Source organism: Lygodium microphyllum, chromosome 10 (assembly GCF_053477565.2).
Source record: "Lygodium microphyllum isolate KBCC chromosome 10, Lygodium_microphyllum_v1.1.10, whole genome shotgun sequence".
In the NCBI taxonomy this organism is placed as follows: Eukaryota; Viridiplantae; Streptophyta; class Polypodiopsida; order Schizaeales; family Lygodiaceae; genus Lygodium; species Lygodium microphyllum.
Window position 1 is genome coordinate 153,788,671 of NC_141144.1, and position 19,156 is coordinate 153,807,826.

General features: G+C 40.0%; 1 pseudogene; it reads left to right on the forward strand.

The window, feature by feature from the left end:
* Positions 1 to 241: 241 nt before the first annotated feature.
* LOC148030700 (eukaryotic translation initiation factor 3 subunit F pseudogene) lies at positions 242 to 16,972 on the forward strand (annotated as a pseudogene).
* The last annotated feature ends 2,184 nt before the right edge of the window (positions 16,973 to 19,156 follow it).

Genomic DNA, 19,156 nt, shown 5'->3' on the forward strand with positions numbered 1-19,156 from the left:
GGATCCCACCATTAGTACCACTTTGCATTATGGCTAGGAGCTCTGCAGTTGACCAACACATGTCCCCTTCCACATCCCATCTAACAAACTCAACCTCTAGGGGGTTCTTAAACACTTGACGAGGGAGCTTGCTAGTAATTCACTGCCAATCTCAACCCTCTCAAAGACCTCATGGATCAACCAAGGTGGCAATGGGCCAAAGTGCATGACTTGAATCTATTGTACAATTAGACACTAATCAATGGATGAAAATAAGGCTAAGAACAGAAGCCTAAGAGAGGATGAGCAATCACAGTGTGACAATTCAGAGGACGAGTACAAAGATGAGTACTCTACAAATGAGCAAAGTGGGGAAGAGGCTGATACAATAGAGTATGATTATGGATGGCCAAGTGATCAAATAGATATGAGTAGACTCAACCACCACAGAAAGCCAACATCTTTAGGATTGAAAGAGGAGTCATCATGATAGAATGGGACCATACTTGGTTGGACCACCTAGGTGTAATAAACTATATGCAAGTTGGACTAGTTCAACCAAGTACAACATCACTCTTTAGAACTGAATCAGCTTCAGAGGGGCTGCAATCACTAGGGGAAAATCCTTTCTCTAGCAATGATTGTGAGTTTAACTCTCTGAATGAGAAGTGAGCTCTGAGAGTGATCCAGAGATACCCCAACCATCAAAGACTAAATGCACCAAAGGGGACCTACTAGTCCACCTAAGACGCAGGTAGCTGAAGGAGGAAAAGAGAAGGTACTCAAAGGGGTTAGAAGATGAACAGCAAAGGAATCCCCAAGATCTACCAAATCACTTCACAAAATTCAAAAAAGGCGATAGGGTAGTGATCTTACTAGGAGCTAAGAGGCAAGGACAAGTAAGTGAACCAATATAGGGGCCCCTTATCAAAGCGTTTGGGGTTGAAAGTCTACTATGGGGGTAAGAGACAGTAGGGTGAAGGGAGATTCGGGGAGAGTGATTGATGAAAGAGAAGGGGTTCGAAGAAATAGAAGATGTAGAAGAATACTCATAGAGGTGAAGCATGTCAATTTATTTTTGCATCCTAAGAATATAAATCCCGTAGAGACCAAAAACATGCATCAAACAGTAGCTTCTTCTTTTCTGCCCAGACTGCCAATCCGATGCTTCCATTGACTTCCAAAGGGGGCTAAAATACTAGGACACATGATCAAAATTCTCCCAGATCACTCCTTCTTCTTCTCCCAATTTGGAGCGTTGTTATGCCTGTAAATTGCGATCGTGCATTGTTGTGCTACTACGCAGAGTGAGGATTTATTATTTATTTAGAGAGCCAATGCCATTTTAGATATTAGTGTTAGTGTCCATGGTTCAAAAATATTAGATTTTAACCAATTTTTGATATTTTAGATATTATCTCTTGTAAAAATCCATAAAACTGTAGATAACTTCTAGATTAGGATGACATGTAAAAGACAGCATGTAGGTTCCATCCAATTTGAGAGGATTTTATGTAAAAAGAGAGATTGACAAAATTGTGCGATCCGCGATCACTGTTTTGATAGGCAGTGAACAGCACTCCGAAGGGGGAGATGAAGATGGCAGAATTATGGCCAAGTGTGCTTATATTTTACCCCCCTTTCGGAGTCAATGAAAGCATCAAATTTGCGATCTAAGAAACATAGAGGACGGTATTATTTTATACACGTTTTTGTCTATTAGAGTTATATCTTCTCATAATGCTAAAAGAAACGGACATGCTTCATCACTATTAGTATTCTTTTATATTTTCTAAATTTTTTTTGGAGTATTCTTCTACACCTTCAATTTCTTCAAACCCCTTCTATTCCGTCTACTCATCTCCTTGAATCTACATTCACCATGTTGTCTCTTACTCTCATGGTGGACTCTCGACACCAAACACATTGACACTGTGTTAGGGAAAGTTTATGCTATCATCATAGGTGAAATTTGGAAGATATTTGGGATGATTTGGGGCTGATATCTTCAGTCATATTCAGAGAATTAGCTACAACATTGCTCTTTTAATTCATTTCTTACTCTAAGAAGACATCTTCTCAAAATATGCAAGTATTATGTGCCCTATGGTAGGGCAATGTTTGTAGATCATTCATAGATGTTTTGAGTTGAATTAACAAGAGCTTTTTCTCTTATTTCTTGGATGTGGTATCTTAATCTTATCAGGAACTCAATTTGAAGCTCTCTTGAAGCAAGTCTCTTTGCCCTACAAGCCTTAAAATTGACTCGTAAGCTTTTTTCCCTAACAGTCTACATTGAATGTAATCATGCAAAGTTGATTCATGCTACGGCATCATATATGAATGATTGGATGCAGAATTATTTATGATACATGATAGCATATTGTACTTGATTTTATAGTTTGTGATTGCTCTTACAATCAAGAAAAAAAGCTTGATTTGAGTTAGAACTTATGAGATAATACTCTTGTGATCTTTGCTAAGAACATGTAATTGGAAGCTCTATCAACATCTTCAAGAACTTGGCTTGAAACCTTCAACCCTTCTCTTATCTCTACCATCTCCGGAGTCTAAGCTCTTGAACCCCCATACATTCTTCTCTCTCAAACCATTGTGATTGATCGTGAAGTACCTCTTGAACCTTTAAACATTAATTGTAATCTACTCATCTCTTGAAGACACATCTCCATCTATCTTGTCCATTTTTCTTGCCAAACCCCTGTGGTGACCTTCAATCCTACGTGGTGCAACAGTGTCGCATGATTTCGCCAATCCTTTTTGTATAAAATCCCCCAAAAATGGTTGAAAGTCACTTGCTTTTTTTACATGTCATCTTATTCTAGAATTCATCTGTAACTTTTGGATATTTACAATAAATAATATCCAAAATATCAAAAATAGGCTAAACTTATCCAAAAATCTAGTATTTTTGAATCATCGACACTACAAGCACTAACACTAATGATTAATATGGCATTGAATCTCTAGATCAATAAGAAAGACAAATGATGATGCACTCTACAATTTTTCACACTGTGTCTACCTAGCAGCAGGACATCCACCCCCTCTTAACCTGCACATTCTCTGGCATGTGCCAAAATATTATGGATTTGCAATGTTAGAAGAAGTATCCTCTGCCATGTCAATGTCTTCATCTTCTTTCACATTCTCATGTTCATGCTTAGTATCCAACTCCTTCAACTCATATGTTGAAGACTCCCTATATTTAAAGAGCTTGATACGTTTCCCAGCCATTGGAATCCTTAGAGCTATCCCATCCACCTCATTTAATGCATAGATAGCATTGTCAAAAACAAACCTTACCACATATGGACCAAACCACCACTTTGCCAGCTTTTGATTGGCACTATGCTGATTTTCCAAAGTACTGTCATAAATCAACACCCAGTCCCCTTCTTTATAGCTTGTGGTTGAAGTATGTGTCACTTGTCAAACCTCTTCTTGTTCTTGATCCTTGTAGTCTTCAGCTTTTTCATGGCTGTCTCAATGTTTTCAAGCCTTCTTTCTAACTATCTAATGCATAGGATCAGCAACTCTTCTCTATTCAAACCCTCTTCCCATGGTAGAACACTCCAAGTAGTAATAGTCTCCTCAATAGGCATGATTGGCTATTGTTCATACATTAATTTAGCAAGCATATACCCTGTAATTGCGCTATGAGTAGTCCTGTCAGTCCATAAAGCAAAGGGTAACATTCTTGGCCACTCTTTCATCCTACCCTTGCATGACTTTGCTAATGCCCTAATGATAGGCTAATGACCTCTTTCACTTTTGCCATTTGCTTCAGAATTGTAGGCTGAAGTTAAAGCGAGCTTAATACCCAATCATGAAAAGAAGTCATGAGCCTTATCCGTCATCCAATTGTCCTCTATTTGCAATCACTTTATCAACACAACCATACCTCCAAAAGACTTCTTCCAATAAAAACTTGCAAACTGCTTGAGTAGTCTTTGTATTAAGAGCTCAACCTTTCACTTGATTTGTCAAGTCCTCTCATGCAAGCACAATATATCTCATATTCCATTAACATGTAGGCATGGTAACAAAATCAACTACCCATTTGTAATGCATAGACAATGGATAGGTCAGTTGCAACCCATCTCTATGCTTTACCATGGAATACATCTAAAAGTCATTGCATGATTTCACATAATTATCCACATCTTTATACATGTTATGCCACCAATACTTCTCTTTGAACTTGGCAAATATGCCCCAAACTCCTCTATGTCAATCCCATAAACTTTCATGAAACTTGTGCATCACCTGTTGTTGAGAAGCCCTATCTCCCAATACACGTACTGGAGCTCTTCTCTTTTTCTTTGCATCCTTCCATAAATATCCTGGTCCTTCAAGAAAAATCCATAAGCTTTTCTTTTAATCCTTTAGAATTCAACTTCAGACCACTTAGCCTTCTTTGTCATGAGATTGCGATATTGGCCTATTTTTAGCCAATCATCCTCATCCAAAAATTGAGTTCTCATTGAAGTATAACACTGATGATGCTTTCTCTCTACTACCATCTCTTTTGCATGGCTATAAGTTCTTTTCTTAATACTAAAATCCTTGTTATAATAATTGTACATGTTGTATTTTGTTGTTATGAAAGTTGTACATACATTAATGATAGCTTTACTTCTTGTTTTCAGATATGTACCTGCAGTAACAGCAGCTGCATACTCATTTCCTATTGTCATAAAGTTGTTTTTAGCACTTATCACATTGTCCTCTTCATCTTCCATCAACTCCTCTTCATCTTCAAACCTTGGTTGTGAAAGCATGTCAGTCACCGGGTTTCCTCTACCTACAATATGTTGAAAATCAAGGTTAAGTGACTTTATATATGCAATCCATCCTAACATTTGTAAAGTTTACAAATGCACAAACAAGAAATGTACTCCATTTTGAAATAAAATCCCACCAGAATCATGGCACATAAAGCACCTCTAAAGTATGAGCACCACCCTACCCATCTGGAATAAGCTAATATTACCCCTCCCTTGAAGCCATCACAAATAGGGCTTGGCTATTTGAATAGGGAGCCAGTGTGGTTGTTTGAAAGGCATATGCTACACATCCCAAGAATATGTGAGGCATGCCTCATGTACTTCATCTCAAAGCTCTTCTTCAAGCCTATGAAAAATAAATTAATAAAAATAAGAGAAATTAGATATCAAGAGAGAGAAAAATAAGAAAAGAATGGGGAGAGAGAAAGGAGAGGAGAAAATATTCATGAAGGCAGGAACAAAATAAAGTAAAATCAAGGGCAACTAAAAATAGTAGAATAATCTTTTCTTCTTTAGTTTAGGGCATAGTTCATGAGAAAGTTTATTTTTGGCCATATGGTCAAATATATCCCTTTCACATAGATATCACATCCTTTGATTGGCACATCATCAAGAAAGGGTAAGGTCAACTAAGGAATATACTCCCTCAAAACTTTATGCATAGCATTCATCATATGGGCCACTGAATTGGTTGCTCCTTGTGGAAGCTTATACATCCTAACCAATCCAAGCAGTGTCTTTCTACTGATATCCCGGCTTTCCAATGCAAGCTAGAACTAATCATATCCTAAATATAAATCACCCATAGAGTAAATTTCCTTGCCTGCAAATGCTTTTGCAAATTCATCCACTATCGGACCTGATCCAACATTCCTTATGGTGACTTTATTAACTGGTTGTAAATCCTATATAAACCTCAAAGCACCATTTTGGAACAATAAAGCACTGATTCGAATATGGAGCTGAAGAAGGCTCCAAAATCTGCATTCTGATTTTCTCATTCAAAAGCTCCAATAGCTTAGGCAAATATGCAAAAGGCACTAGAATAGGCTTTAAATTCCATGGCACATGAGGTACTCTAAAGATCACCATAGGTGCAATTATGGTATCACCACATCCAATTTCATCTGGTTAAAATGCAAAGGCTTTCCTGTGCCTTGCTAACATATGCAAGAAACAAGCTCTTTCTACACAGGCAATAGGAGGCTTGTATCACAATTTTCAACTCTTGTAAAGTTTTAGCTATAAATTTATGTCCAACTCCATGTGGATCCCATAAAATGTTTTGTACTTGTATCCACCCTTTCTTCAGCCCTATTTTGCAACCCATAACATTCATGCCTAGCAAACTCTTGAATGACTTCATGCATCTCTAAAGTGTCAACATAAATAACCTATTTTTCTACCCTATTTTCAGCATTAATTGCTATAGAAATTTCAGCCATTGTATCAACATCAACCAGCCCTAAAAATAGCCCTGAAATACCTTCATTTGTAGCCATCAAACCATATGTCTTCATCTCTTTTTCAGGCCATCCTACATATTTATTTTCCGCCCTACACATGACTGAAATATTCTTAAAACTGCCAATACTATATGCTATCCATTCATGCAATCTAGACATAAACATAGTTTCCCCTTTCTTGGAGGCATAATTATCTTCCTAGAGGCAGTGCCATAGCCTCCACTTATAGTAGTATTTTCTAAAAAACATTAAACTCTTATGCATTAGGTGGCATGGGATTATCCCACAACCTATCCCTATTGTACGGATTATTCACACAAACAGTGCAAAACTATACCACCTTTGTATTGTCTTTACTCCAAACTTGAGCATATGAAGAACTGTCATCCAAGGCTTTTGTTTTCAGCCTTGATTCCAAAACGTAGGGTTGCCCCAAAATCATCGGATAACTACATGAATCCTACACAAAAAAATTATATTCATCTCTAACATTTCCAATAGTTACGGGTACATTCAGACAAGCCACATAAAGATCCCCTAATGAATTGTTTGCTCCCGCATGCACCATCCCAGATCTATATTAATAGGCCAACCTCCATTTTCATACAAGTTGCGTGCCATAACATTGATTTCGAAACCATGATCCAAGAGAGCTATCCAAGATGTTTCTCTTTCTTCCACTTTAACAATTGTGTCTGTTCTAGCACGAGCCCAATGCATTTGTGAATAATGCTGCTTGGAATAAAGTAAGCATCTTCTTCTTCATGTACTTGTTGATGGACATACCCATTATACATAACCTTTTCTCTATACTTATTGCTATCCATAAGACCAATTTTAGCCCAAGATTTTTATCTACACTCCCATTTAACCCATTTTTAATATCAACCTACTCCAAATCAGCATTACATGCATCATCATATTCCCTCTGAAGTTGTTTCTCTATGTCTTTGTTAATATGCATCCATACTTGCAAAACTTCACCATCAAACTGTCTTTTTTGTTTCAGCATATCAATGATTGCATCATGAAATTCATGCTTAGAAATTCCAAGAAATTTTCCAAGTTTGAATTCCACTCTAAGTATGCAATCTTCCAAGACCTTTTAAGGTTTGTGTGGTAGTCTCAAGATCTAATTGTAACCTATAAGCAAGCGGCTTGCCCCTTTTCTTCCTTTCTTATTTCTTCTCTTGAGATATATCCTCCATAAAATGCTCAAATATGGCTTTTTCAGTCTCATTCTACTGCTTCATTTTACTTTGTGTTATGCATTTATATGGGCCTAAAGAGGAAGAACCAACAGTGTCCTCATCTCTTCTTCCTTTTCTTCCATAAGAGCTTCTTGAATATGAACCTTAGCCAAATAAGCATAAGCTGAAAATGAATCCAGTGATGCACTCCATCCTGTTCTCCCTTGTATACTCTGACTTGCATCAGCTAGCTTCTTGAATAAAACCTCAACCAAATAAGCATAGGCTGAAAATGAATCCGTTTGTGCACTCCATCTTGTTCTCCCTTGTATACTCTAACTTGCATCAGTCAATTTAGATTTTTTTTTTTTGCCTTTTTCCATGCAATCTAATGCCTACATCCAAACGTGAGATTTTGCTTTACTCATGTCTCCTTTATGAGCTTCTTTGGTCCTTTCAATTCTCAACCCATACGTGGATATATCTATGGCAGAAAATGTTGTCTTTGCTGGCATCTCTTCCATGGCATCTCTTCCAACCTCTTTGGCATGCCAACATTTTCAAAATTTGGCTCTATTGGAGGACCAATTTCTATTGCATGTATTTTGCCATCTTTCAAAAAGACTAGCCTTTTCAATTCTGCTTCACGGTACCATACAAACTCGCTTTTCGTGTTGTGAACTATCACACCAAATGCATCTCCTCTTGTATCCTTCTTTGTACGATCTTTGAGCTATTGCCAAACCCTTTTCTTCTATCTTAACATCCAACTTTTTGACCTTTACATAGATTTCTATCAAATTCAGCCTCAAATCACACATGCCTTTGATTAATTCATCCACATAATCATCTTTAAGAGCTAGACTAGCAAGTATAGCTGATTCTTCTACCATAGCCACAAGTGCCTTGGCTACAATTTCAGCCCCCTTTTGAGCAATGGTAGGTGTGGTGCATGTACCCCATAATAATTTCATCTACTCTCTCTTTACCAACATATGCATTGTCTCAGTTGCATTAGCCCAATTTGATTTCAACCCCAGTTTAGAAGAGGCATCTTCTAAATGATCAATTAGCTTCTTCTGCAAGATAGGATCTGCAGCCTTCAAAAACAAATAAATTTTCTGACTCTGCAAAGCTGTAGCAGCCAACCCTTTATTTTGGGATTTTCAATCCAATTTGTAAATGTCTTTTTATTTACAATCCTACATCTTCCAAGAAAAACTCTTCTCTCAAAGCTTTCTTAAAAGCTTCCCAATCAACATCTCTTCTATGTAACTCATCAATCCAATCGTGCAATGCATGCATGGCCAAATGGGAGCAAAACCGACTCCATGCAACAATATCTTTTCTTCATACAACCGGATGAAGGCTGAAACATTTTGACACTTATATTGCTTCAATTTATTTCCCACTGTTGAGATATCGAGCTCCACTCGTGATATGCCAGGGTGACCGTTGTGCATTTATGTCACCGACTTGTCAGTTGCAGATGCGATTGGTACACCGCCCATGAATAATAGCTAGATGATAGCTATCCTTATCTACTCTAGTTCGTGGTGCAGTTAGTATGCCACCTTAGTTAGTTGAGTTTGGTTTGAGCCCCATATATAGGGTTATTCTATTTCTATGTACTAGAGTTCTTTTGGCTTACATAACTAAGAAGAGGAAAATTGTTTTCAGCCTCCACCTTTGTGTGTATTCCCCCATTGTGCAAGCAAGAAAGCTACAAGTGAGACTCCTTCCTTCTCTCCCACAATCTTGACATGGTATCAGAGCCTTGTTCCTGGTAAGGAGCTAAAGAAAGCAAACCAAGTTTGCGGTGTTCTGGTAAGAGGACCAGTGTTACTTTCATTTTTCTGTTTTGGGAGTAAGTCTCTGTAGGTAGCACAGCCGGAAAGTGCAAGAGTGCATTGTCTCAGATTGAGACGCCCTTCGCAGTGTAGCAAGAGGGCAGTATATGCTGCGGGCTAGGGCCTTAGCTCTTGGTTGCTCTGTTTTCTTGATTTGAGGCCATTTCGGGGCCTGTTTTGGAGGCGGAAGTTTTCTACACCCACTAAGGAAAAGACCATGTTTTATGCTATGCAACCACTGTTCTACAGGTCGGTGAAAAGTTACTGTAGAAATTGCATCGTATGCCTGTGCGCAGAGACATTGGGAGTTACAGAATCATCCTTGTTGCCTGTTGATGCAAAATCGTCACTAGGAAGTGACTGTGTGGTCAAATACCACTTTCGTGAGTTTTGCAGATTTGTCCTTGTGAGGCTGAAGCTGTGTTCTTTGCAGTGACAGAATTGTTTGCGATATTCTGTAATGGCTTCTGATTCTCTTTCACAGATTTTCACTGAAAAGCTTGACAAGAACAACTTCCAAGCATGGAAGTTCAGAATGACGAATTTCCTAATGGGAAAGGGATATTGGGAATTCGTTGCAGGAAATGAAGAAGAACCAGTTCTTCCTGATATTCCCAATCAACAGCAAATGCAGGCATTTAAAGCATGGCATGAGAGAGCCAAGAAAGTTATATACTGGCTATCTATCAGCATTTCAGACTCTATGATTGTGCATATTCAAGATGCAAGTACGCCAAAGGAGGTATGGGATACTTTGTCAAAAATGTATAGCACAATTACGCAAGCCAGGAAAATGTAGCTCAAGCAAGAGTTGCACAATGTGCAAAGAGAAAATATGAGCATCAATGACTACCACATGAAGGTGAAGAAGATTGCAGATGCACTTGCTTCCATTGGGTCGCCAATGGAAGATGATGATTTAGTTTTTGTGACCTTGAATGGTCTAGGAAAGGATTATGCACAGTTTCGAACATCCATTTCTATCCGTGAAAGATTTCTTGATTTTGAGGAGTTGATTGCTCTCCTAATTTCTGAGGAGCAGAGACATGGTGGTGCATCTTCTTCAGGAGGAACTTCAAAAGAATTTGTCTTCTACTCAAATGCTGGAAGAGGTAGAGGTAGAGGCAGAGGTAGAGGAGGCCGATCTGGAGGCCATGGTAGAAATCAGAATATGCAGCAAACTCAAGAAAACCAGTCCTATGGAGGAGGATGTGGTAACTCTAGAGGCAGGGGGAGTCAAAGAGGTCGTGGTGGATGGCAAAGATGCCAAAATGCAAACAGCAATGTTGAATGCTACTACTGTGGTAAAATGGGTCATATGGCTAAAGACTGCTATAAAAAGCAGAATGACATCATGAATGGGAAATTGCAACAAGGGAATTATGCATCTTCTAGTAGACAGGGTGATGACAGAAATGAGCATTTGTTTATGGTGCACCACATGAACAATTCTGTGACAAGTGCAGAAGAAAGCAACGATGTATGGTATGTTGACTCAGGTGCATCCAACCACATGAGAGGTCATGCAGAATGGATGGAGGATGCAAGGAAAATGGAAAAACCAGGATTTGTGGAGACTGGTGATGATACTGCACATCCTATTGTGCAGATTGGAAAAATTCCTTTGTCTATACAGGATGGGAAAAAGAAATACTTGTCTGATGTATTTCATGTCCCGAATATCACCAAGAATCTGGTTTCTGTTGGTCAAATGGTTGAGCAGGGCTTGCATGCCATATTTAATCCTCATGGATGCTTTGTTGAGGATATGAAAAATAAAGGTCACTTGATAGCAAAAGGAAAGAAGAAGGGCAGAATGTTTATGTTGAATGCAGACATGCCTGAATTGAGTGCAGTAATGTTTGCACATGGGACCGGTGTAGTTGCAGATATTGATATCTGGCATAAACGCATTGGTCATGTTAATATACAGCAACTTAAATAAATGCAGGCCCAAAATATTGTTGCAGGATTGCCTAAATTCAAGGTTGCAGAAATGCATGAGGTATGTGAAGCCTGTCAATTTGGAAAACAGGCAAGGAAACCATTTCCTAGACATGTTCAAGAGAGTAAGAAGCCATTGGAATTAATCCACTCTAATGTGTGGACTACTAAAGCTACATCTCTTGGAGGGTGTTATTAATTTCTCACTTTTATTGATGACTATAGCAGAAAAGTTTGGGTGTATTTTATGAAAAAGAAAAGTGAAGTTTTTGGGCATTTCAAAACTCTTAAAGATATGGTTGAAAAAGAAACAGGCCTGCAAATAAAATGCCTAAGGTCAGATGGAGGGGGAGAGTACCTCTCAAATGAGTTTTCAAGGTTCCTGCAAGAGTATGGCATAAAGCAGCAATATTCATGCAGTCATACCCTACAACAAAATGGAATTGCAGAAAGGAAAAAAAGGCATATTAGAGAGGTATCTCGTGCCATGCTCAACAAAAAAGACCTGTCAGAGTTTTACTGGGCTAAGACAGTTGCTACAGCAGTCTACATAATGAACAGAACTCCCACTGCAGCAATACATGGGATGTGTCCAAAGGAGAGGTATACTGGTAGGAAACTAGATATTTCTCATTTGAAAATTTTTGGTTGCATTGCCTATGTTCATATGCTAGATGAGTTGAGATCCAAGTTGGAAACAAAAGCTGAGAAGTGCATCTTTATTGGTTACTCTTTTGCAGCAGAAAGGGTATAGATGCTATAACCCTTCTACTCGTAAGTTTACAGTGAGCAGAGATGGTTTTTTTATGAGATGAGTAGCTGGTATAAACCAGTAAATGTGATTGATAATGTAGATGCACAAAATGGTAATGCTGCACAGAATTCACAGCAGTAGTCACAAGACATTAGTGGACCTGGAGCATCCTCTAGCAGTGGTTCACATTCTTTGCCATGGATAGGCAGATTGAGATCAAGAGAATCTTCTCAAAGCAATGCAGATAGTGATATGCAGGTATCACGAAAAGGAAAAGAGAAGGTAGATCAGCCCATGTTTGACGTGAATGCAGGTCACTCTTATGTGGATGGTGAATCCAGTGGCTCAAAACAGAGCATTGATGATGAGTTGGGTATTCCTTCTATTGTTACACCTGGAGTAAGGAAGACCATGGATGTTTTGAGAGCACCTGGGAGTGAACCTACTGTTGAGATATCGAGCTCCACTCGTGATACGCCAGGGTGACCGTTGTGTATTTATGTCACCGACTTGTCAGTTGCAGACGCGGTTGGTACACCGCCCATGAATAATAGCTACATGATAGCTATCCTTATCTACTCTAGTTCGTGGCTCAGTTAGTATGCCACCTTAGTTAGTTGAGTTTGGTTTGAGACCCATATATAGGGTTTTTCTATTTCTTTGTACTTGAGTTCTTTTGGCTTACACAACTAAGAAGAGGAAAACTGTTTTCAGCCTCCACCCTTGTGTGTATTCCCCCATTGTGCAAGCAAGAAAGCTTCAAGCGAGACTCCTTCCTTCTCTCCCACAATATTGGCATGGTATCAGAGCCTTGTTTGTGGTAAGGAGCTCAAGAAAGCAAGCCAAGCTCGCGGTGTTCTGGTAAGAGGAGTAGTGTTGCTTTCATTTTCTGTTTTGGGAGCAGATCTCTGCAGGTAGCATAGCCGGAAAGTGCAGGAGTGCATTGTCTCAGGTTGAGATGCCCTTCGCGGTGAAGCAAGAGGGCAGTATATGTTTTTTTGATTTGAGGCCATTTCGAGGCCTGTTTTGGAGGCGGAAGTTTTTTGCACGCACTCAGGAAAAGGCCCAGTTTTATGCTGTGTGACCACTGTTCTACAGGTCGGTGAAAAGTTGCTGTAGAAATTGCATCGTATGCTTGTGTGCAAAGACATTGGGAGTTACAGAATCATCCTTGTTGCCTGTTGATGCAAAATCGTCACTAAGAAGTGACTGTGTGGTCAAATACCACTCTCGTCAGTTTTGCAGATTAGCCCTTGTGAGGCTGAAGCTGTGTTCTTTGCAGTGACAGAACTTTTTGCAGTATTCTGTAATGGCGTCTGATTCTCTCTCACAGATTGTTACTGAAAAGCTTGACAAGAACAACTTCCAAGCATGGAAGTTTAGAATGACAAATTTCCTTATGGGAAAGGGATATTGGGAATTCGTTGCAGGAAATGAAGAAGAACCAGTTCTTCCTGATGTTCCCAATCAACAGCAAATGCAGGCATTTAAAGCATGGCATGAGAGAGCCAGGAAAGTTATGTACTGGCTGTCTATTAGCATTTCAGACTCTATGATTGTACATATTCAAGATGCAAGTACGCCAAAGGAGGCATGGGATACTTTGTCAAAAATGTATAGCACAAATACGCAAGCCAGGAAAATGCAGCTCAAGCAAGAGTTGCATAATGTGCAAAGAGAAAATATGAGCATCAATGACTACCACATGAAGGTGAAGAAGATTGCAGATGCACTTGCTTCCATTGGGTCGCTAGTGGAAGATGATAATTTAGTTTCTGTGACCTTGAATGGTCTAGGAAAGGATTATGCACAGTTTCAGTTCGTGAAAGATTTCCTGATTTTGAGGAGCTGATTGCTCTTCTAATTTGTGAGGAGCAAAGAAATGGTGGTGCATCTTCTTCAGGAGGAACTTCAAAAGAAGCTGTCTTCTACTCAAATGCTGGAAGAGGTAGAGGCAGAGGTAGAGGAGGACGATTTGGAGGCCGTGGTAGAAATCAGAATATGCAGCAAACTCAAGAAAACCAGTCCTATGGAGGAGGAAGTGGTAACTCTAGAGGCAGGGGGAGCCAAAGAGGTCGTGGTGGATGGCAAAGAGGCCAAAATGCAAACAATAATGTTGAATGCTACTATTGTGGTAAAATGGGTCATCTGGCTAAAGACTGCTATAAAAAGCAGAATGACATCATGAATGGAAAACTGCAACAAGGAAATTATGCATCCTCTAGTAGACAGGGTGATGACAGAAATGAGCATCTGTTTATGGTGCAGCACATGAACAATTCTGTGACAAGTGCAGAAGAAAGCAACGATGTATGGTATGTTGACTCAGGTGCATCAAACCATATGACAGGTCATGCAGAATGGATGGAGGATGCAAGGAAAATAGAAAAGCCAAGATTTGTGGAGACTGGTGATGATACTGCACATCCTATTGTGCAGATTGGAAAAATTCCTTTGTCTATGCAGGATGGGAAAAAAAAATACTTGTCCGATGTATTTCATGTCCCGAATATCACCAAGAATCTGGTTTCTGTTGGTCAAATGGTTGAGCAGGGCTTGCAGGTCAGATTTAATCCTCATGGATGCTTTGTTGAGGATATGAAAAATAAAGGTCGCTTGATAGCAAAAGGAAAGAAGAAGGGCAGAATGTTTACATTGGATGCAAACATGTCTGAATTGAGTGCAGCAATGTTTGCACATGGGACCAGTGTAGTTGCAGATATTGATATATGGCATAAACGCATTGGTCATGTTAATATACAGCGACTTAAATCAATGCAGGCCCAAAATATTGTTGCAGGTTTGCCTAAATTCAAGGTTGCAGAAATGCATAAGGTATGTCAAGCCTGTCAGTTTGGAAAACAGGCAAGGAAACCATTTCCTAGACATGTTCAAGAGAGTGAGAAGCCATTGGAATTAATCCACTCTGATGTGTGGACTACTAAAGCTGCATCTCTTGGAGGCTATCATTATTTTGTCACTTTTATTGATGACTATAGCAGAAAAGTTTGGGTGTATTTTATGAAAAAGAAAAGTGAAGTTTTTGGGCATTTCAAAACTCTTAAAGCTATGGTTGAAAAAGAAACAGGCCTGCAGATAAAATGCCTAAGGTCAGATGGAGGGGGAGAGTACCTCTCAAATGAGTTTGCAAGGTGCCTGCAGGAGCATGTCATAAAGCAACAATATTCATGCAGTCATACCCCACAACAAAATGGAATTGCAGAAAGAAAAAACAGGCATATTGGAGAGGTATCTCGTTGTCGTGTTGCTGCGCATCCGAGTCGTATACACCTCCATTTCTTTTGTTGTGCATTTGTGTTAATTTCTGTGTGTGATTCATTGTTTGTGTGATGCATTTTAATAATCCGCATCCAATGTATATATTCCGCTAGTATGTGTGTGTGTTCCTGTTTGGATGCATGATGTACGTGTATTAGAAAAATATGAAAAACTGATGCCAAAGGACATTATCAAGCTGATAATTTCAATGATGATCTCTAAGAAAAGTGCAAGGAATTGTGGACTCAAAGGAAGCTGAGTAAAGGTGCATAATAAAGGATGCAAAAACTCAGGCTTAGCGCCTTCTTCAGTCATCAATAAGCAAGATCTCCTGTTGGTGTAAAGAAACTAGAGGTAGCAATGCCTCAAATTTCTGCTAAAGAGTCTTTGGTATTTAAGGCACTAAAGACAAATGATGCTCCACAGAAGAAAGGCTCAAAGATGGATATAATTATATTCATTGGGTTTTTTTTAATCAAGCTATATTGAAGGAGTCAGCGAAAAGTATGGGGAAAAAAGAGGAGGACGATCGACTAATTTGGGGGATGCTGCTGGAAAAGGAGGAGATGTGGAAGTTGAAGGGGGGGGCAATGCTAATTGGAGGGAAGAGCTCTAAATCAAAAACCGTGTGCTGAAGCCTCGCGTAGGAGTGAGGCGGGAGGAACAGAGTGCTGGAGGATATGCAAAAACAGAGGATAGGAGGGGAAGAAGGAAGTCGAGATTAAGGCAATAGAAGAAGGAGTCACAGGTTAATCGAGGGGGGGCTTAATGGGCACAAAATTTCCAAGCACAAGGCGTATCGACAGGGAGTACGATCCTGCAGCTCGTCTCTGGCCCAACCGGGGCGGTGGCCAAACTCCATCCCATTGTCCTTTTCAACATCTGTGACTCGTACATCAGGCGCAATGACCAGACCGATCGTGTCATTGGCACTCTGCTAGGCTCGATATCTTCTGATGGCACCGTTGATACCCGCAATTCATATGCAGTGCCTCACAATGAATCGTCTGAACAGGTAGCTGTGGATATAGAGTATCATCGGTGTATGTTTGAGCTGCATCAGCGGGTGAATCCCAAAGAAGTGATTATTGGCTGGTATTCTACTAGTGTTGGAGTGAGCGGGAGTGATGCTTTGATTCAAGACTTCTATGCAAGAGAAGCTACAAATCCTGTTTACTTGACTGTTGATACCACATTTCAGGATGAAACTGCCAGCATCAGAGCTTATGTATCCACCACTTTGACACTTGGCGAACGACAGCTTGCAGCTCAATTCCATGAGATTCAGCTTGATCTTCGTATGATTGAGGCAGAAAGAGTTGGATTTGATGTCTTGAAGAAGACTGAAACACCGTTGCAGAGACTATCTTTGATGCGAACCACAGCCAGACCAATCTCGTTGGTCCTTCCTCCTCCACCTCCACTACCATTTGCATTTGGAGATGAAGTACACTCTCGGCAGAGAATTCATGCGTTTGCTGCAAAAAGGTGTGTTAACGTAGTACAGAGGAATCCTCAAGATTATGATGCCCTTTACAATTGGGCTTTAGTTCTCCAGGAAAGTGCAGACAACATTGGTGCTAATTATTCAGGGACTGGGAAAGTCCAGCTTTTGGAGGAAGCTTGTGTAAAATATAAAGCAGCAACTGACCTTTGTCCCACTCTACACGAGGTTGTGATCAGAGCTGTGAAGTTTTACTGAACAGGCTCGGTATTTACACGAACTAATCATAGATCCATCAGACTGGATTAACGAGAGGTCTTGCTTTTCGGAATTGAAAAGAACTCTTACTGACGCAGGGGTTTATTGATGTACAAAATCTGTTCGGTTTCCTATAGCACTGCTTTTAAATTTTTGCATCAAAGGGAGCACATAATGAGTTGGCGTCCTCGAGCTCTTCCCCGCACGTACGGCTTCTCCATCCCTACAAGAAGTCCCACGACTAGACCGTCCTGGCTGCAGTGCATGTCTTCATTCAGTCACTTTGGTAGAAGGAGAGAAAACAAAAATGTTGATGCTTGCGCTGCTATGGAAGATGTCTTAAGCCAACTGAATTGGCAGCACAGCTGATGTCTTAATCAGAAGGAAGGCACTTCTAAGTGGATCAGGAAAAAGTATACTAGCATGCACATTGGATCATGCTCTTTTGAGAAGAGGAGTTATTTGAATTGCAAGTGTGATCTCTCCATACAGAAAAGACAGGGATTGCTGCCCAGCTGAGCTCTTCAAGTCTAAGTGCCAATGTCTTGCACTTTTAGATGTGACATTGCCCTCTTCTTTAGCCATGAATCCAATCAACAAAAACTGGTAGTTGTAAAGACTTGCTGATATCTTTTCAGCAAGTAATGATGGACTTGACCTCATTATGGAGATGTTCTTTTGGAGTTTCTGAAATTCCCTTCTTATTGCAACTGACAACATACACCTGAATGTAAATAGTTTATGAGATACTTCAGATTATTCCGAACATGAATTTCTTGTAACTCATTTGACAAGCAATATAGTGAACTTTGACATCAAAAATTTGAGTTCTTCTTGTTATTCTCTTCCATTGCTGTACCTTGAACCCCGTGTTCTGCAGCCCTTGCGTGAACTCTACGACATTTCTGGTGAACCCGACGTGAAGGTGCTGCGTCATCAGCAAGATGGGAGACTCGCAAGAAGAGATGACAGATGATAATGTCATGAAGAACCTGTTTCAGTCATTTACCATGTATATGCAGCAGCAAGCTCATGCAAAACGAGACAGTGATGCTATGGATGCCTTGAAAGCTGTCCAACAGGAGATGAAGCAGTTTAATGGCCAGCAAGTGTCAACTTACCTGCATTTGTATGAAGAAAAGATGAAGTTTTTTGGGGTTTCTCAAGATGTTTGGAGCCGCTACTTCTTGCGGATCGTGGTGCGCGCTCTTGAAGGTCGAATTGCAGAAATTCAAGAGGCACATGCAGGTTGGGCTGAATTTAAAAAGGCATTCCTAGATGAATATTTTCTGGAAGATACAGGTCTTATGAATCGCAGGAATTTTTTAGCATGGGTTTCTATGCCTAATAAGGGACTTTCTGTTACCGCTCTTCTGCGAGAATTTGAAAGCCGTTATGATCAGTTGGATGGGACTGAACAGCAAGCTTTGGAGATGCAGAAAGTGGAGTTATTTTTGCAAGCTGCAGATGCTGATTTACAGGAAAAATTGGATGATCTTTTGGAAGATCAAGCTACTGATTCAGGTTTAAAGACTGAGTGGAGACATGTCATTGATGCTGTGAATGCTCTTGTCAAGAAGCAGCGCAGGAGAGTCAGATTGCATCGAAACACAGGATCAGTTCCTGAAAAATCCTTGGAGACTTCTTCTTCTACCCCTGCTGCTTCTTTGCCTAAGCCTACTCCTCCTGTTATGAATCCACCAGTTCCTCCTGCTCCAGTGCCCTTATTTGTAGATGATGTTATTAAAGGCTTGGCGGATTTGACGATTGAAGCAGTCAAAGCTGAAGTTGGTAAGTTAAAGGAGCAACTTATGTCAGTACCTGCTGTAGCACCTGCTCCAGTGACTGCTTTTCCAGCTGGTCAAAGAAAAGGACGACGATGTATTTGGTGTGATAGTACAAAGCACCAACACTGCAGAGATTGTGATGCTTTTCAGGAAGCACGTAAGAAGAATGTAGTGTTCTGGGTGTTGAGATATCGAGCTCCACTCGTGATACGCCAGGGTGACCGTTGTATATTTATGTCACCGACTTGTCAGTTGCAGACGCGGTTGGTACACCGCCCTTGAATAATAGCTACATGATAGCTATCCTTATCTACTCTAGTTCGTGGCTCAGTTAGTATGCCACCTTAGTTAGTTGAGTTTGGTTTGAGACCCATATAGAGGGTTCTTCTATTTCCTT